This window comes from Rhinolophus sinicus, chromosome 14 (genome assembly GCF_057876585.1).
Source record: "Rhinolophus sinicus isolate RSI-liver-muscle chromosome 14, RSI-T2T, whole genome shotgun sequence".
Taxonomy (NCBI): Eukaryota; Metazoa; Chordata; class Mammalia; order Chiroptera; family Rhinolophidae; genus Rhinolophus; species Rhinolophus sinicus.
The window spans coordinates 107057791-107078763 of NC_142514.1; positions in this window are offsets into that span (position 1 = coordinate 107057791).

Sequence of the window (20973 nt, forward strand, 5' to 3'; positions counted from 1 at the left end):
CCATGAGAGGGAAGGCAGTTTTAGACATCTTCTAGACCAAGAGCCCTAGAAGCCATTTTACTACAGTACCTGTCAAAAGAAAACTTTCCTGCTTTTCTTACCTCCCCTCCCTGCCCATGGCTACAAGTCCAGAAGGGTCAGAAGCAGTTGAGCCGACAGGAGGTGTATGAGAAAGAAAGAGGAAGCTGACAGCACACCCCGCCTTTTCACCCTGTGGCAGGAGCCGACCGAAGTTGAGGCCAGGGGGAGAAGGCCTGTTCTTACTAAGAGAGACAATGTCATGTGTTCACCAGCTTCTCTTCATTTTTCTTCCTTCAGGGGCATACTTCTCAGCCCCCAGAAGTTAAGTGGGACAACATGATTGGTTCTGGGGAAGGAAATGTGACTGGAAGTGATGTATATCTTACCTAGACTGAGGCGCAGAAAGGCCCCGGTGTGTTTCTCTAGGCTCTCTCTCTCCCTGTGGGACATGGAACCACAAGACCAAAGTGGCCTGGATCACAGTCCCCACATGGAAGATAGCTGCCTGGGAGAGTCTCCCAGCCTCCAGTGCACTCTGAATGAGTCAGAAGTAAAATTTATGCATTAATCACTGAGGTTGAAGGGTTGTTTGTTAGCACAGCAGAAACCTATAATATCCTGATTACTATATCTTTATATAAAGATTGATGTGTTCATTATTATATTGAACTGGACACTTTAAATTATTAAATCTAGATACTATGTTGGTGACTGAAAGTGACTTATATTTTCTAAGAATGAGCAGAAAAATCAGGGACATTACCCACTGTCAAGGGAAAGAAGTAGCCATTGAACAAGCTTAAAGGGATAGTGGCAAGCAAACACAAATTTTCCTTTTGTATTTATCTCATGGGTCCTCTTTACTCAACATCACAGTGGGAATAATAGCACTTGCTTCATAGAGTTGCTGTAAATTGCAAACAACTTGGCATACTTTAGGTGGTTAAAAAAAGTCACTTTCTTTCTAGGGGAAAGAGTGGGAGAAAATGAAAATGTAGGTAAGAAATATATGACAGGGAATGTAGGATGTAGATGGCAAAGTTCACCAGCTTTACCCTTCTGCCCAAGGTCGGCCATCCCTCTAGGTCTAAGGATCTAATCCCTTTTAGAGACACTGGAAAAAAAAAAAATTAAGGTTTAGAAAAACTCCATGAAGTTTAGAGAAAGAAGACTTTCTTGGAGATTCCCCAAAGGAAGAGATCCATGGAAACAGAATCACCACGGGCTAGAAGATCTTAGGCAAAATATTCAACTTCTCCAGCCTCAGTTACTTCATCTGGACTAGGTGACCTATCAGACCGTATGCAGCTCTAACATCCATTCCAGGGTGAGGCAACTCATGAGGGTGGGGTTGAGGGTGGGGGTGGGAAGGAGGGTGGTCCAGCCCATGCTGTATATCCTTAGGTGCATGAGATCAACTCGTTTGAGAGGGGAAGCAGGATTGGACAAATCTGTGGTTTCAGGCTCTGCCTATGCAGGTCCAGTAACTGTCTTAGTCCCCAAACCCAAACTGTTTGCATATAAAGCCCCCCAAAAAGAGCATTTATTTGTAGCCTGCTCAGCACAGCCCTCCAGTCTCTCCAGGCCAGGCCCAGGCCATAAAATGGGCTCAGGCTCCAAGCTGTGCGTGTGAATATAATAGAAATATTTATCCTGCCCGTAAAACACCATGACAAGACGCCCACTGTAGCTTGGCCCCCTGGCCTTGTAAGGCAAGCACTGACTGCAGTCAGGGGCCCCTCCTCCTCGCCCAGGGCAGCCATGTTCAAAATGGACTCAGCTGTGGCGGAGTATTTGCTGCAACTGCAAAGGGCAGATTCTATTTCAGGCCTGTGGTGTGTGTATTTCTCACTGATTCCTTTTCAAATCAATACCAGGCCAACCAGGAAATTTCCAGGGATATAATAACACACTGGGATGGGAGAGAGCTGGAAGGCCTCTGCTGTGTGATCAACTGAGCAGAGCGCTCTGGGAGGCCCTGCTCTTGGCTGACGTTCCTGCACACCACGCTGGGGATGAACACAGAAATGTTAGACTGTTCACCCTCTCTTTTGATCACAGCCTCCTTGTAACAGGGATTCTCACGACAGCTCTGGCTTGCCAGGGTTGCAGTGGGTGGAGGAGGTTTATGGGTATGAGTGGTGTTGAGGAGGCGTCTGGGGCTTCCTGGATCACCCGCCTTGGGAATAACGCTGCCCAGGGGTGGTTCAGAGGCCTACTCCCTCTCCGCCAACAGGGGGCACTGCTCAGAAAAGGATATCTACTGGCTTCTACTGACACCTTTCCGGAAGGACTTCCCCCCAGCACAATGGTAAAGGGGAGTTTTAATCAGGACCAGCCTGTGTAGTTGAAGTGGACTCTAGCCATCTTGTCTGATTTCAGGGACCACCCACCAAGCAATACCTCCTATTTCACCATTCTCACAAGTTGCCTGAAACCCCACCACTAGAGACTCATTCCTTTGGGCTTCTGTATAAATCCAGTGTCCTACAACAGTGGCAACACTTTACTCACTGTGATTGATTTGTCAGATCATTTTCTCTTCCATTTATTTATTCAGCAAGTTTTTTGTGAGTACCGACTATGGCTCATGTCCTAAGAGCCAGGTGTTGCACAGGGAATCACTGGAAAAAAGAGAGGAGAGAGACAACCTGGGCCCGGAGCCTACAGGGCCAGGACGTGCTGCTACATAAGGTGCTCACAGAAGAGAGGCCAGCACCATTTCACCATCCCAAGTGGGCCTGACCTGAGAGGCCATCTGGTCTCCCTGATGAGTTGCAGGCTCTGAGGCCGAGGCCCCTGGTGGCACTGTGAGCTCACAGCTCTTTGGCTAATTCCAGACCCCTGATTGGTGCTCATCTCATGGGGACTTGTGGATCAGACATGGAAGCCTCCAGAGATAAGACCTTGTGTGTCGCGGATCGGGGTGGGAGGTGGGGGAAGGAGGGCCTAGAGAGGGGTTTGAACACTGTATTCCTGTTCTGAGATCCCCAAGTGATCTCTCTCTCTCTCTCTCTCTCTCTCTCTCTCTCTCTCTCTCTCTCTCTTTCTCTCCCTTCTTCTTTCCCTCCCTCCCAGTAATCCTATCAAAGGGTTCTGGCAACAGACTCAGGAGACATAGGGTGGGCCACTTGTCCCTCTGCAACCCCCCCACCCCACCCCACCCCGCTTCTGCTACCAAAGCAGAGGGAGGGGAGGCTCCCAGCTCACATACACTGGTTCACTGCTGTGACCAGTCAGAGTCCCTTTTCTCAGGGGAAACAAGGTCAGGAACTTCTCCCAGCCAATGCCCCCTCCCAGGGCAGATTTTACCAGACTCTATTTGTTATTAATGATGTTCTAAAAGCAGCAAGTTTGTGGTCAGGGGAAATCAATTGGCCAGAAATGTGACAAAAGGGGAAATACTCTATAGCATATGAATGTCTGAATTATTTATGCCTTCAGTTTGAGGCTTTCAGACAACAGCGCTTAGCTGATAAACAGCAAAATGCAATCTCTTCCCTCACTCCCTCCCCTGCTTCCCCTGCCCAGTTCAGCACCCATGGAAGTTTTGCCAAAACAGGTGTGACCCCAGGGCCCAAGCCAATGAGGCATCTGAACAAGGAGAGGGGGGAGTTAGAGAGCATCAAGTTTGCCCCTCACTGAGGCCCCCACTCTGGGCCTGAGGGAAACCACTTTGTGATTTGAGACTCCACATCTCTTCAGACCCTGGATGACCCTGGGTTTCCACTTCTGCTGCTCTGACAGACCACAGCCACCTGCAGAGTTTGCTTTCTTCCTCGTTTTTTCAAGGGGCTTGAAATTTCTGGAGCATCACCTGATCTTTACATGGGAGAAAGAAGGGAAAAATCCTCAGCTTCAAACAGAAAACAAATCTTACTTCTTTTAATCTAGAAACCGTTATCTCTTCAACTCAAGCTTTAAGATTCAGAGCTAACATATGGTGCTAATAGTTCCTGAAGGACATATAAATTCAATTCTGACGTCTGCTGTGGTCTGAAAGTCATTTGTCCATGGTCTCCAAGAACAACTAGGTCCCTGGGAGTCGTCCCCCACCCCTGCTCCCTTCTCTTGCTTTTCAAGTCTCTATTTTTCACCAGCGATTGCTATTGCTCATAGCTCTGTAAATAATCTCATTGCCGCGTAAACACGGACTCCTTCTAAGAGGATCTGGTAAATCCTGATTATGAATTCATGTCCCTACTTCTAACGGCTTGCTCACCCCACTGCCCGTCCCTGCTGGGTGGAAATGCATCTAGGAAGCTCAGTTACAGGCTGACAAGTTTAGCAAATGAATGAACACATTTCCTGTCCACAGTATAGAATTTCACTTGCAAATAGTCCCTGGCCTCGGCCAGAGCATGAGGTCCGAGTCCCATTTCTGAACACGTCAAGGGAGCAGAAGGAACAGCTGTTGTGCAGATGAAAAGCTACTTGCTGTCAGCACCTTTCCTCAGCAACCTAACCCTTTCTCTGCCAGGTCATTGCTCTGAGACAGTTTTTATTTTTTTTTTAGCTATCTCATAAGCAACAAATATGAAAAGCATTTGATTTCTGAGCAGCTGCTAGAATGAATGTATTCCTCCTTCAGGCTCAGTGCTTACTCCTTTAGCATCTCTTGCTTTACCTTCCATGAAGAGTGATCAGAGAGAGAGGCAGAGCCAGGGGACCTGAGGGAGAGGCCTACAGGCCGGCTGATAGGTGACCCAGTGGGCAGCAACTCTTGCAGGCACTATAGGGAGGGGGCTAAGGAGGAGCTGGGAGGTGAGGGAGGAACCACAGTCTCTTCATCCAAAGGTCTTAGCAAGCCCAGGTCCTAGCAAACAGAGGTAGGGCTAGAGCAGGCAGGTCTCATGGCTGGGGGCCTGAAGACTGGCCTGATCTCTGCCCTGCTGTTCTCCTTGCCTGCCAACTCTGGCCACTTCTCTGCACCTTCTGGAAATGGCAGGCCCCTCTCTTTGCCACTTCTGGTTTCCTTTCAATAAAGCAAAGAGCAAAAAGATCCGCAAATACCATCTTCCACCAAACTTGTACCTAAATAGTCTAACTCAGAGCTAACTCTTGAGACTGTCATCACTGGCTTGCCTCAGTTTCTCCACGAGGTTAAATTAAGTAGAGAGGGGAAGAGGTCAACTAAAGACAGTGGTTAGATTACTCTAGGACGCTGTTGCCTGCACAAAGCCCATGATTCCACTGGCAGTGACCTAAGCCAGGAAGGCGTCCCACCTGATGTGCTGGCCCCTTGCTCCTATTACGGCCTCTCTTCCCCCAGACTGCTGGTCCTCCCATCCCGGAACCAACCACGCAGTCCCACATCACCTTCCACACCGGTGATTTCCTGCAGGGCAGCTGCCGCTTGGCCGGGTCTCAGATGCCCCTGGGGATATTTGGGCTCCTGTAAACAATACTGCAATTTGCCTGTAAACTGTCAAAGTGACAGCTTTCCTGACACCTCACATCATGCTTCTCATTGCAGCAGCTATAGTGAAAAGTACACAGGCTCTTCGACAGCCCCGCCCAGGTCCCACCAGCCACACCAGCACTAGGACATATCCTTATCTGTTATGGCAGAAGCTGTCCTGGCCGGTAGGTACCTGGCACAAGCACACACAAATCCTGCTTGATAAATGTGCTTTTGTGACAGATTCTGGCTGAGCAGACAGGCTGGCGCACACTCTCCACGGAAGAAAAGAGGAGGCTTAGGCTCCAGGAGGGTGGTGTAGAAGAAGGCACTGTTAGCTTCTTCAGGAGAAGGGGACATCGTGCAGCCTAACTGCCCCTCAGCCTGACCCCGTCCTGCTATGCTACCTGCTGGCACAATGTGACTTCGGGCAAGGTTCTGAGCATCTCTGAAACCTGTTTTTCTCACTGTAAACCAAGAATAATAAACCCTACCTCATATATTTGTGAAGATTAAAGATAATGTGTCCAGTACATCATGGATTTTCAATAAATGTTAATTTACCTTTCCGTCCCTCCCAACCTGATGTGGTGATTCTAAGTGGCCTAACAATACTCAATCAATACTCTTTCCTCCTCGAGTCAGAAGCCTTCTGCATGCACTATGTCTTCAAACAACCATTAGAAGTCAACTCACCAATCATCTGCTAATACTTGATTGACGACTGTTCTATTTCTTGTACGTGGCTATTGAGCCTCTGCTCAAACACCTCTAGGGACTGCTATCTCATTAGTTCCCAAGATAGCCCATTGTTTTTAGATAGAAATGCTTGTTTGAAAATTATTTTGATGGAGCTGCAAACCACTTACCTGTAACTTTCACCTGCTGGTGTCAATTTCTCCCGTGGAACCACCTGGGCCGATTTAATTCTGACCCCTCTTCTGCTTGGCAGTGTGGGGTCACATGGAAAGCCTAGACCTTACGCATGAGAAGTTCACAGGTCAAGGTGACAGGGGGAGAGGATTTCCATGTGACCTTGCTGCCTTGGGTGTACCTTTTTGGGGGGTTTTGATCTAGGGCCTTATCAGTGGAGTTCAGCTTCTAGCAAGGCTTCCCCATCATAAGGTTCCCTCAGAATCTGGAGAAGAGGCATGTTGGTCCACCCAGATGACCTAGCCATTGGAGGAGGTTTCACATTTTCACCCACATTTCAAGGTGTTTATCCTCCTGCCTGTGGGGCTGAGCTGAGGGCCCCAGGGGCCTTGACACAGGATGGCCCAGCAGCAGCTGTCTGGCGGGTCCTGCTTCTTCTGTGGTACCTAGCCTCCCCACTGTCCCTGCCAATGTGACAAGCCAGCAGCTCTGAGAATTATTTTGGGGAAGTGAAATTTATTTTGAGATGTAACAAGGCCTGTGCTCCATCCACAGCAGCCAAGTGCCTGGCAACAGGGGCCACTGTGCTATGGGCAGCTTCTTGTTTTGAATCCCCTAGCAAGGAGAGTGCTTGGGGTGGGTGGCCTGGGGTGATGTAGGGTCCTGTCTGAGCCCCAGGAGCCTGGGTTCTCCCTGGGAGTGGGGTGGAGCCATGGAAGGGAAGCAGGAGGAGGGCTCCGCTGTAACTGAGAATATCACTAAGGAGAGAATGACAGGTCCTACAAGGAGGAAAGAAGAGGTTAGCTAGATCCAGGCTAAGAAGCAGCACCCGCACAAACATACCAGCCCTGGAGTAGAAGGCAGTGCGGCCTGCTTGATGGAGGTTCGGACGGCAGGTGCTGGTAACTGCAATGCAGCCAGCTCTGAGGAAGAACTCCTATGACCGTGAGCCATCAGAAAGCTGTGGCTGCTCAGAGGTGGGCGCAGCTGTTGTATGGGTTCCCCAAGCCTCTGGCAGCTCTGCAACCCTGGAGCATACCTCTGCACTGACCTGCACCCCACCAGCGGCTGGCAGTCAGCCCCATGGTAACAGTCTGTTTAATGTGACGTTTCCTCTGGCAGCAGTCTCTGCTGCAGAGCCTTACAGCCTCCTAGGTGCAGGGCGGGCTCCTTTGCAGGCTGGAAATATCAGTTCTCTTCCACTGGGGTTCCCTCTCTCCACCCCCTTCCTATTTGGGGGAGTTTGTGTCTCCCAACGGGCGTCTTCTCTTCCTTCTCTCTGAGATTGGAGTCCTTCTCTGTCCCAGGCCTGCATCTCAGGCCTGTCTCCCAGAAGCTTCTTAAGAAACCTCTTCTTGTTCTACTCTCTGCATGAGGAGACGGAAGAGTGGCATGTTCTGAAGAATCAAAATGCCTCTTGTCTCAAATATATTTCCTTAGGCCCACCAGACGCAGGTGCTGAAATTCCCCCATTTCCAGTCATTTTGTTGTTAAGAACGATTTTTCTTCAGAAAGACCCTGTCAAAATGCAAATGTTAGCAGAGACGGTAACACATTAACTGATTACCACCATTATCACTTTAGTGCCATTTATCAGCTTCCCAGCTGTTAACAGGGCCTGGGGAGAGAGGGAGAGGGTGAAGGAGAGAGAGACAGAGGGAGAGAAAGAGAGAGAGAGAGAGAGAGAGACATGTGGGACAGGTAAGGCCTTGACACAGGGATGGGTTTGGGAGAAGCTGTGAGCAAGGAGCCCTGGGCAGGATGACAGGAGGGATGTGTGGGGAGCAGTGAAGGAGACTAAAGGAACCAGACGAGCAAGAGGCAGAGAGCCCAGTGTGGTCTGTCATGGCACTGCCACAGGGCTGCTTCCCAAGTCCCAATCCAATGTCACCTCATTTTCTAGAAGGGGCATCCTTGGATAAAGAGAGTCCCTTCTCTATTATAAATGGTGTTGATGTAAGAACTGTCCAAACCTATAGAGAAGTTTAATGAATTTATTTGAGCCAAGTTGACAATTGCTGGGAAGCAAATCTCAACGGATTAAGAAAATACTTCAGAAAATGGCAGCTTTGCAGCTTATTTTATACATTAGAATCGAAGGAGGACATGTAAGGAGGGTTACATGAAATCCATTGGTGGTTGATTGAAGGGGTGGAAAAAAGCAAAGCAGGGAAATCTCTGGGATTGGGTAAAAAGTAAAATGGAAAACATATACTTCTTTTACATTGGTGGCACAGGATAGCACATAGAGATGGTATTCGGGGGACAAGATGACAATGAGGGGTTCTGTAGTCTGGGGCTGTGGTGTGGGGGGCTGTGCCCTGAGGGGTCTGGAAAAGGGATATTACTCTGACATTCCAAGGGTATGTTATCTTAGATGAAAAAGACAATAGACAGGCTCACTTAAGGTAAAGATTGACCTTTGTCAAGGAAGCTACAGGGCAAGGATATGACTACCAGCCATGACCTGCATTTAGTTAGGAATTTTGATGTTCAGACCATCCTATGTGGTTAATTTCAGTCTCTGAGTTTGTAGGGCCTGCCTTGCTGGTTTCCCCTGAGCTTCTCAGTTTTAGTATGTGTCCTTTTTTTGTCCACAATGGAAAAGAAAGAGCTCTGTGGATTATTTGGAAATCACTACATTTAGCTTTGCCATACATTATTTTCCTTCCTAACCATTTGCTACTTAAGTTAATATTAATATTAATCCATTTACCCTGAAGACACACTGATGTCAGGAGGGAGAGGAAGAGCAGACACACACTGAACAGCAGGGAAAGTCAGACCAAGATTAAAGCCAGCTGCTGGTAATCCTCAAAGAGTGTCACCCACACAGGATAACAGAGCAATGGCAGCCTTAGGCAATGTTTTCTGCTCATCTCCAATGGGGACTGAAGCAAAAGTTTTCTCTCTTCTTGTTTTTAACAGCCATATCAGATAAGTATTTTGCGTTTGTTTATTTTGCAAAGAAAAGACACAATTGTGCTTTACAACCATAATATCCTTCTAGGAAAAGTAGGCCCTGCACCCCCAAGGCCTTCTTGTTGGGTTGGGAGGTGGAAAGGCAAGCCAGGGACTGGTTTAGGAGAAGAGAAGAGAGAGATGGCCCTATGTGTGAGAATGAGAAGAGTCTGGAGTTCTGGAGGACAATCCAGAGGAAGGAGGTGAGAAGGAGGGAGAATGGGAAAAGGGGACAGGAGTTACCGCAACAGGGCTTAAGGCTGTGGTGCAAAGAGGAGTGGGGCGCCTTTCAAGACCTCTGGAGGTAGGCTGGTGGAGGGCTTGAACACTGACGCTCACATCTTTTGTGAATATTTGGGGTGGGAGGGTTGCTGCTCTTTACCCCTACCAAACTTACAGTAAAGTTTGACACATACAAAAGCATAGTTTGAATGGAGAATGTGTCTGTAAATCCTACACAGAGGCTGAATTCCTACATCTTGGTTGTTGTGTCATTAAGGAGCAGAACTTGTCTATTGGTTGAAATGCAGAGGAAATACTGCTTTGAACCTGAGATGACCAAGAGAATATAAGCCACCTGAGAACGTGAAGAAATTTTAGGTGACTTTTGACTCCCACAGATAGAGGAGGTGATGGGCCCAATCCAACACGAAAGCTATATCTTCAGGGCCAAGGAGACCCTACAGACATCTGGGATAGTGTAATAGGATAATATTTCAGGATATTGGCTGATGTGTTTTTCCCCGGCATTTCTTGTATCTCGCCGTTCTCTCTTGTGGGAGATGGCAAGCATGGTCTTAAGGGTGTTCTAATAAATCCAGAAGCCAATTCTTATATTTGTGTCTCAAAAGCCCATCCCTCAAAGCAAGACAGAGAGAATCCATGAGAAAATCAGAAGATTTGGAGCAACATGCAATCCATCAGAACCAGTGTATTCCTACCCCTTAGAATCTAGATGCATCCAGATGGGTTAGAGCAGGGTTGTCCAAACTGTGGCCCGCAATCCATTTTTAATTGGCCCACAGCAAATTCCAAAAATATGTTTAGTTTACTTAAATAAACCAGGTGAGGCAATACGTACTTCACCTCGAGTGAGTGGCCCACCTGTTTGTGTATTTTACCGCATATGGCCCTTGGTGAAAAACGTTGAAAAAAGTTTGAACACCCCTGGGTTAGAGGAAAGGAGGAGAGTCAGAGAAGCCGAGAGTTAGTTCCTGATGAGCACATGACAAAGGAGGGTACACCTTGCCCCAAGCTCCAGTCTGAGTCCAGAGGTGAGGAGGTGTAGTAATAGAATGTTCAGATGAATGTGGGGATCGGATGGTAGAGTAACTTGTGTCCCTTTCCTAGGGAGAGGAAAGTAGAAATTTCCAGAGTTCCAGGGTGCCTAGCCAGGGATAGGAGCAAAAGAAACTTCTGTGTGGAGTGTCCAGGCACATGGTGAAATAGCTTCCCAGAGTCCCTGTGAAGCAGAAGGTTGTAGTGTGCAGCTGAGAGCTGTGAGCAGGTAGCTCAGAAAAATCCATGAACCTGGAAAGTCTCTGAGGCTGGGAAGAGGAAGACCCAGCAGTGACCAATGGGACCTGACGGCTGCAGCCCACGCAGGACAAGGGTGTGTGGGTGGATGCCCGTGTGGCTAGAGAGGACACCCAGGATGGACTCAATCACCCCTGGCCCCCATCCCATGCAAGGGCACCAGGTAGCCCCTCCCCAAATTAGATGCAGCCTCCCATAAAGTGAAAATTGGGAGCCCTGGAATTAACTGAAATTAATTGCCTGACACAAAATGGGAACCCAAAATCAAAAATCATTTTAGTTATAGAAAAAGTGCTTACATTTCTTATAGAAATGAGTCTGTGAACAGAGGTTCCTATCCACAACAACATCTTGAGTGGACAGTTTTGCATGTTGGCCCAGCTGTGTAACACCAGTGTAGGCTCAGGGATAGTTTTGGAGGTGGTAGGGGTGCCATAGGGGATAGGATTTCCCTGGTTCTGTCTTTCCCAAAGCAGCGGAGAACAGAGTGAGCGCAGGGAGCCTCTTCCCAGGGTTCACTTCAAAGCAGTGTGCTCAGCCTCCAGAGAAGCGACAGGCCTTCTCTTTCCTCTCTCACAGAAACTTGCCATTTCAACCCTATCTCAGCAAAAAAGATGAAACTGATACAAGCCAGACGCTGGGATTCTTGTACCAACACAGCCGGTGCTTGAAGGCCCCAGCTGGGCTGGGGTGGTGGGGAATGACTCATTAGCAGTGAAAATGGCCAAACACAAACAATGACTGGGCAGTCAGAGCCACCCACATGTCAGCAGAGAGAAACACTGTCAACGAATGAGCCCAAAATGGCCCCACAACAGACACCTCAAGGTTGGGGTGTAAAATGCAGGTCACCCCACTTGGCAGGCAGTCAGCTCCCCACCCGTTGGCAGTGGGTGAGGGGACATGGGGACATCTGAGCCTCCTGAAGTCCCTGCATTGACATTCACAACATGGGTCACTGCTTTGGCAAGCAGCCCACCCTCCTCCACTCCTCTTCTTGCATCTGTAGAAAAGGCTTTTCTCTGGGCTCAAAGGAGGTAGGGTCCCCGCCTTTTTACTACCTGCTTCTTGCTTCACTGAATTCTTTTTTGTACCTCTTCCTTTTAGTGAGTGGGTGCTCTTTATCCAGCAAGAATTAACCACTTTACAGTCTTACCCTCTGTCCCTTGGCTTCTCTTTTCTCCTTTGTCTGCCCTTGAGTTTCTTGGGTTTGGCTGCCTCAGTGCAATGCAAGAGCAAGATTTTTCACAAGGTGTTTATTGGGATGACTTTTAGGATTTAGGGTGACAGGGATGGAGTGTTTAGCATCTGCACCCCAGCTAGAAAATTCACCTCAACCTCCCAATGCAGGGGTGTGTGGGGGGGGAGTAAATGGCTCAAGCTTTATACCACGTTAAAAGGAATATCAGCGCCCCCCCCCCCTTGGTTCCCAGCCCCCCAGAGGTCAGCCATTAATCACCTTCTGGAAGCCTGTTGCAGGGTTTGTAATGGAAATGACTTCGTTGTCATGGTAACTCTGACTGGCCTGGCCAGGGGCTGCTCTAGGCCTGCCTGACTCTTCTGGGTTTCAGGTTTATTTACAAGCTGCTGGCTGGAGCTAGTTGGGTCTGTCTTAAAAGCAGCTCTTTATGATCAGTGGCCTGAGGGAAAGACTGGGAATAATCTAGGCCTAAACTAGTCGTTATTCAACAATATGGTTCCAAATCTGATGCACCCATTGGAGGAAGATGAGTCCTTTCACAACACTACTGACTAACATCCTGCCCCCTGATTGGCTGAGTCCATAGATGGGCAGAATTATACATTAAAAAAACCTGGACTTTGAAGCAGACTCCTAGGTTTGAGTACCAGCTCTGCCACTTACCAGCTGTGTGTCTTTCGGCAAGTTACTAAAACTCTCTGATCTTCAGGTTCTACCTCTCTAAGCATTGATAACAATATCTAGTTCACAGTGTAATTGTTAGAATTCAATAAGATAAGTATATAATGCAGGAGTGGCAAACTTTTTTGGTAAAAGGGCCAGCCAGTTAATATCTTAGGTTTTACAGGCCATATGGTCTCTGTTGCAACTAGTCAACTCAGCCCTTCCAGTATGAAAGCAGCCAGAGCCAATAGTAACTAAAGACGGTGGCAGTGTTCCGGCAAAACTTCAGAGTTGGCTGAGATTCAGGTGGCCCTTGTTGGGTGTTCCAGGATGACCGCACATTTTGGGCAGGAGCTGCATGCACATGAATGCTTGCATCATACCACCATAGGGAAGGGAGACCAGCAGAGGGCAGCTGTGTGGTGACACAGCAGAAGGCAGGATGAGAAGTTCAGGCTAGCTTTAGTCAGGCTGTCACAGGCTCAGCGGGGCCATTGGCATCTCTGGGGAAGTGTGCAAACAACCCAGCAATCTGTGTGCTGAGCAGTGATTTATTAACGCTCTTAACCCAGGCCTTTCTCAAAGAGGTTTGCTGGGAATGAGGGAAGGAGATGGGGATACCTAACCCATCCCAAACACTCAGATTTATGCCGGCCCCACCTAGTAGGGTTTTCCTAGATCCGCCAACAGCAAAGGGGATTTAGAGCCCTGTTTTTAATTCTGTGTTCACTGGTTCCAAACAACCAGCTGGTAAGGATGTGCCAAATATGCTCTGCCTGAGGGCTCTCAGCCTTGCAAGGGGTAAGCAGGCCTTAGCAATTAGTCCACCTCCTCATGAGATGGGAGACCAGGGTCCTCAGGGCCAGGAGGCTGTGAGCTGAGGTACATCTGTCCTATCAGAGTGGTGGCTCACAGCAGGCTGGCTGGGAAGTGACCTTCAGAACTCAGGCCTTTCACTTTCCCGGGCTTAAGGCTGACTAGCTGGTCCAGGCGATGATGAGGAAGGGTGCCGATCTCCATGGAGCGCAATGTAACCATAAGGAAGCGCTTTTCCCTTTCCAACCTCAGTTTACCTCTCTGTAAAGTCAGTTCATCTCCCTGATCCTGTCAGCCCTCTGTGGCCAAAGAGGTGGGGGAGAGGGCTGGCTGAGGGGATCTGTAGGACAGGCAGTGCACGTCCCCAAGAGAGATCTATTTATGTGGTTCATTCTGATGACACCGTGTTTTCTCCCGACAAGCTCTGAGAGCCGAGCAGCTGTTCTTTCGCTCTCACCCCTGTGGCGTCGCTGTGAGGGGGAGTATTTCTAGTTCTCACTGACAGCTTTCTTTGCCATGAGAGGCTTTAGTCAGCTCCTTAATACCAATGCCTTACATGTGCATGGTACTTCCTAGTTTACAAAGCAACTTCACAGATGTCTTCTGATTTTATCTCCATAACAACCCTTAGAGGTTGGCTTCGCAGGCTGGCCTAGTCCCCAGGTGGAGATGAGGAAACCGCCTAGTAGGTTAGATGGTTTAACCCTGTGTCAGGTTCATGCCACTGGTAGGGGGCAGAGCTGGGACCAGGACCGGGGCTCACCTGCCTCACTGGGCTGCCCCATCCTCTCAGCCTTTGCCCTGTCAAAACCTCTTGGGAAACCTGTTCCCCTTAAAAAAAAAAAAAAAAAAACAAAGAAAAAAGTTTTGGTCTACATCTAGTTTTTCACTGTAATAAAATATCAAGGAATAGTTTGTTTTGGAGGAGTAATTAAAAAAAAAAAAGATAAAGATTGTTTTTATTCTGGAAATTTGCCTTCTATCCCCAGTACTGATCCTTCTCTCATCCTCACTGGCTCAAAATAAATCCCATTTTCGCATGTGACTTTTTCCCCCAAGTCTTTCACAAACTCAAGCCAGACAGGTTTGAGGGAGAGTGTGAGCTATTTTTACCACAATCAGGGGTTCTCCCTGTTTATTGTTGGAGACAAAAGAAGACAGTTAAAAATCCTGAGGAATTTTCTCTGGTTGTGAATTTGCACCCAGCTGTCTGCATGCGTCCACACCCACCAGAGTGCCAGCTGTTCCCTTGTCAGGGCCCTGAATTCAACACTGTTTTCCTCTTTGACAGCCTTGTTTAGCCCACCACCTCCAAAGGAAAGTAGCAGTGATCCTAAATACGCCCTAGTACTTGGTACCCCAGAGGTCGCGCAGTCTTTGGAAACCGGACACCACTTCTATACCCAGGTGTGCAGGAAGGGAGCCCTGCCCCACAGTTGTAGCTTCTAAAGGGGTCCGATTTCTTTACTCCTGCACCACAAATGCTTTGGCCTCCTACCCTTTGGCACTTCGTCTTCTCTAGGTCCCATTTGACTGGTAGCCAGGATTGTAAGCCATTGAGATAAAAATGGTAGCAGAAAGACAAACCCATAAGGCAGAGCCAAACCTCTGTGACAGCAAAAGGTCTCTAAAAGAAATGAAAGCAACACAGAGAAAATCCTTGCAAATATCCATCCTTTTGCATTCCACTCCATCTTTCTCTCTTTCCTCTCCTCCCTCTATCTCTCTTCCTCCTTTCCCCTATAACACCTGCCTATCCTTACTGAACACAGAACTTACACGACAGACCCTTAAAAATATTCCCATCTATAACTAATAAGGTTTGGGTCATTTTTAAGTCTAGGTTAAATTCTGTTAGAGTGAACAATGAATTCCAGGACACTGCCTAAATAATTTCATTGTGTTGTAAATTTCTGTAGCAAAATTTGCTAGAGAAAAAGATATGACTGAATGCTGGATATCGTTGAGGCTACAGAAGTGTTTTGATAGTAAGGGCATTTGACATAATGTTGTGTTAAATGGGTATCCTAGATGATGACGTTGACACTTACTCTGACACACAGGGCTTCACCTGCCACCCTCACCAGTCTCCTTCCAAGTCCTCACAAATGACTTAATTCAGTACTGGCCAGCTTATGATCTGCTGGATTTAGTTATCCACCAAGGATTCCTTCGGGATTTTCTATGTGATTAGCACATGGCTGGGTACTGGGAAGAAATCCCCAAATATAAGACAAGATTCCTGTCCCCATGGTGTTTACAGTCTAGCTGAGGGAGATGCACCCAGTATACGCACACCCAGATAGCATAGAACAAGGCTGTACCTAGTTAAGTGCTAAACTGTGTGGACTGCAAATGCCATCCTCAGTCTGTCTGCTGGAACCCATACTTCTAGGTACAGCCTTCCCCTCCAGCCGCACCCTTCCAACGTCTCATCGTCCTGTGTATGTATTGTACAAATTCTACTACAGAACGTATCATATTATGGTGTGTGTTGGTTATTTGCATCTTTGTTTTTATAAGTGTTTTGAGCTCAGAGGCTCCATCTTGCAAAGGATCTAGTGAGGTACCTGCACACGGTCAGTTTTTAAGAAGTTTTTACAATGTTTATTGGATGTATAAATGTGAGTTAAGGACTGGTGCTACAGGAGTATTTGCTGGCTATTGTTTCATGTGGGATTCCCATAATGTGGCTACACTTTACTTCATTTCTCTTCCAAGGTACACAAGAAAAGCAGCTGCTCCAGAGGACCGGATGTGAAGTCACAGCACGTTCACCTTAGGAATCCCTCTGTGGAAGGAAATTAGAATTCTGAGGGTCACTTCTCTGTGCATAACTTTGGGGTCAGGAAGTCTAGTTTGGAGCAATAGGAGTTGGAAACGGGTCTCACTAGGCAGCTGCATCTTGGGAAAATTGATGTCTGCATTTTAATTCACTCCAACATGTCATTAACCCGCCAGATACCCTTCCAACTAAGACAAGACCCATGATGGGGATTGGAGGAGGAGAATGAACTCTCTTTGAGGGCCCTGTCCTTTGCTTAGGGAGAAATGATCTATTAGAGGCTGACAAATCAATAAAGGCAACTTAAGCCCCTTTCTTGGAGTCCTTGTGACTTACAGGAAGGCAGTGGTGTAGTGCCTGGGTGGTGCCATGGGCCCCTTGCTCCTTCCCCTCTCCGCAATTACAGCAAATTTGCCTAATGCACTAAAAGCCAATGAATCATGTCGACTCTTGATGGGATGGGGAAGGTGAGAGGGAAGACGTTGGATGCTGGCAGATGCCCCGCTAACCTTGGTTTTAATTAGGTTTGAGTGAATAATAAACAAAGCAATCCTTCATTTGTGACAACCAACAATGGTGAAAAAAAGGCCCATAGTTGGTTGTTACAAATGAGCAATATTCTAGGTCTTCAGGGAAGCCAATATGGCTGCTCCCTTATGGATCACATCTCTCAAAAAGGTTGGGTCTCTACTCAACCGCTGGTGAATTTAGACTCATTTGCCCCAAACTGTAATCCAGCTTTAACACCTCTTAAGTTCCTTGAAATGGGATGGGAGTCCTATGGTGACTGCACTCATTAGCCTTAATCACAAAGAGGAGGTCACAGCACTCCTCTCTTTTATGCTAAGGGTAGAATTCTAATATTCTTAAAATTCCACAAAATAACTGGCCTGTATTGATCAAAACTGCCAAAGTCAAAAAAGATAAGGGAAGATTTAGAAACTCTTCCATATTCAAGGTGAAGAAGAGATAGCATGACAACTGCATGTAACCTGTGATCCATATTTATTTGCTTTCGACTGTGTTGCAGGTAACTGTGGCTGACGTGGCTAGATGACATCCTTACTATTCATTCTCCTCTTCTTTCTGGTTATCAGAACCCCAATTTTGCTTGTAAAACTACTCACCTGCCCCAACTGTCCTGAAGCTAGGAGGGGTCATAGAATCTAGTTTGGGTAGATAGGATGTAAGGAGAAATTTCAGGGAAGGTTTCTCTTCCTGATAAAAAATAGACTCCGCTGGCACTTGCCTTTTTCCTTTGCTCTGGAAAGTGTCTGTGCTGCCTGGATTGTAGAGCAGCCATTCTTGGAACCATGAGCATAAGAGTCGCAAAATATTGGTGCAGCAGTTCTCCAAGGAACCTGGGTTCTTGGCTGCTTCCTGCACTGCGTCTGGACATCTCATTACATGAGAAAATGAACTCCTTGTGGTGAGGTTTTCACTACATGCCTCTGAATTCACTCCCCAACAGAGACGCCAGTACACCCCGCCCCGCCTCCAGTCCTGGTGATTTTCAGTGGCTGTGACTTAACACCCAGGGCTACCCATCCTGATCATCAGGGTGTCACTTTGTCCAATCCACACTGTTTAATTCAGAGATGGGCCCACAACTTAAGTCAGACAATGTGAATAATCCAAGGACTTTGTACAAAAAAGAAACTTTCTTTACCTGTGGATTTGGAGTTATGATGGATATAAAGTCTAGAATTGTGGCGGCCCCGTGGTTGTTGTGAGAAGAAAATCTGCTGAGAATGAAGCTAACATTTGAGAGCATAAATCCCAGCTGAGAGATGAAGGGACTGGGTTCTTATGACATCATTTGAGCCCCTATATCAAACTGTGCCGAAAGCTGGCCCTAACCTTGGACTTTCTCATTATACAGGACAATAAATCCCCTTCTTCCTGAAGCTAGTTAAGGTTTCCTTAGGCCAGGTAGTACTTAAAAAGCCCTAATTGCTTCAGAGGCCCACTGAGGGTGTAAGTTGACTGAGGGGAAATTCTGACAGCAGCCCTCTTGGGTGCTTGGAAAGGACCTCATGACTGATGGCCTGGGGTGTGCTTTTTAGGAACAGGGAGCTTAGTTTAAGGAAAATTTGAGTCCCTGTCAGTGTCATTCTTCATCCCAGTTGGACATACATTTTGATCTTTGGATCCAGTGAGAACAGTTTTGTCAATTCTGAAAATGAGACCTGTCTTAGAGAAAAGCAGGGGTCTGTTTTGTTTGGCTTGGGGGAGGGTAATAATGCAGGCTAATGGACTGTCCTGTGGTGAGTTATCCCTCATCTTTCAGGAAATAAAATCACCAGGGACAACACTTGCTTTCATAAAATTGTCTCTGACACCATCTTAATTCCACAAATTACTGTCAACCGGAGCTGTAAAGAGTTATTTTTAAACTAATCTACTTGGCAGGCCACAGGGCGGTTCTTTCAGAGTATAGATCATAAATGATCCCAGAACTTTCCAAGGGAACTATCTGGCACTTTGTATGTAGTTTTAACCCAGAGAAGATAGGAAGAACCCTGCTTAGAGCAGTGGAGACAAAGGTGAGAACAAAGGACAAGCCCACATCCCGTGGACCCACATCTTTTTTGACTTACCATCTTCTGGGACGAGCCAACTGGACAGAGCATGATGCATTGCTGTAGGAAAGATGAGAACTGTGTCCGTGACAAGGTGTGTCTGGCAGGCCCTAATGTACGGGAACACGTCCCTTCTTTTTTTAAGCCATCACCTGAGAACAAAATGTACTTCATAGGTTACTTTGTCACTCTTCTGAGACTACCATTCCTTATGTTCATTGTCTCCCAGGTCAGCTACAAGCCCCAGGAATTCATATGTCCCCGTAGTGTTATGGTTTTTATCACCTCATTTAGCCTTTTGGGACAGCAGAGATGGCTGTCTAAGATGAAGAAGGTAGGGCCTTCCCTCCGGCCTCTCTAGCACGGCTTCAGGATTCAGTCTGGGACCACCCATCCCCTCCAGGGCCCAAGTAGAAAAGGCCTGGCTTCCAGAATGATCCACCTGGCCTTCCTATTCCCAGGCCTTTCTTGGACTTTATCTGTCCGCATCCTCTACCAGGTCTCCTCCTTTATCACCTGCCACCAAAAGGCCAGCCATTGAGGGAAGAAAAGGCTCCAACACTGGTACCAAACAGATGAGCCAACAAGCAGCCTATAGAGTTCACGAGGTTAAACCTCCGCCCAAGTCCTGTTCTTTCTTTCTTCCCAACACTTCCCCTCATCCCTCCTTCCCCGTGATTCTCAGAGTTTCTCATTTAAAGACAAACATGCAGTTCATTTTAACTAGATATTACATAAAACCAAGTGGTGAAGGCTCCCAACCTTACCTCAAACACCTTAGGCATTTGCTGTGGGGGCATCAATGAGAATCTCATCCTCACGGCAACCCTATGCAGTGAGTGTGGTGGCCCCACTTCATGCATCAGGAACTGAGGATCAGAGAAGGTGAGCCACTTTCCCGGGTCACCCAGTTTGTGACAGAGCTGGGTTTGACCCTGAAGTCAGTTTTCCTGTGTTCTCTCTCCTCTGCCAGCCTGAGTTTCCCCGGGGACTGTGTTGCCAAAGCAATCAGGTCTTGGGGGATTTCGGCAGGGTGGGTGGGGTGAAGGATATCGCCCAGAGGTTCACTCATGTGGGTCTCTTTGCACCTGACAACTATGAAGGAGCTTAGGGGACAAGGCAACATTGTGTTTCTCCTCCACCTCTCCCCACCTCACTTGTCTTAAAAAGAAAAAAAAAGAGCTTTAGAGCCCTTATCTCTGACCTGGGTTACAGCTGGAGAAGAACACATGTGAAATAGAGTCCTTGTGGCTCTGAAAACCTCTGGCTGCTTTCCTGGGGTTGAGTCATGTCTCCACTTCAGGAAGGTGTCGTTAATTTGGTGCAAGAAATGAACAAATGCAAGTACAGTGTGGCATAGAGCTCCCCAAAGAAACTGAGAACTTTTTGGGTTGTATCCACAAGCGTGGGCTGAAAGCAAAGATTACAGAAGGTGTTGATGGGCCTGGAGCTTGAAAACATTCCTTTGGAGCAATTAAGAGGAAGCTCCTCACTGGGCAATATGTGCTTTGAAAATGGCTTTAGTTAGATCAGGAAGGTTTTTTTCTTCAAATATGTTTTTTTTTTAATTTTTTTCAAATTATAATAAATTTGTGTGGGTGAAATGAAGGTTGGGCTCAATCCCTAGGGCAGTTGTACAGGGGTGTGGATGGAGCTAAGTGGGTGGCAGGAAAAAAATATTTTTAAACAATCGTCTTTGAAGTTTCTGTCCTGGAGATGGCAGGACCCTGCAGGATGTAACATGGTGTCATAAAGATAGTGATGCCTTTGCTTTTCCATCTAAGAGTCTAGGGGTGAAAGCAGCACCTCCCAGACAGGGTTCAGGTCCTAAACTACAATTTAGTGGGGGGTGTCAGGAAGTGCCTACTTCTGAGGGGGAGCCCGGGAGAGTCTTTCTACATAACATTTCTGGGACCTGTGCCCAAATGCACAGAAAAAGCCTGGCCACAGCTGATCAAACTAGGGGCCTGGTGCCAATCCAGAGGTGACTGGGCTCAGGGGTAGTGGGACACTGGTTTTTGTTTCAATTGTTGTTGTTTTTTAAATTTATTTAAAATGTTTAAAACTAAAATTGTGTGTATTTAAGACGTACCACGTGACGTTTTGATATACATAGACATTGTGAGATGATAAC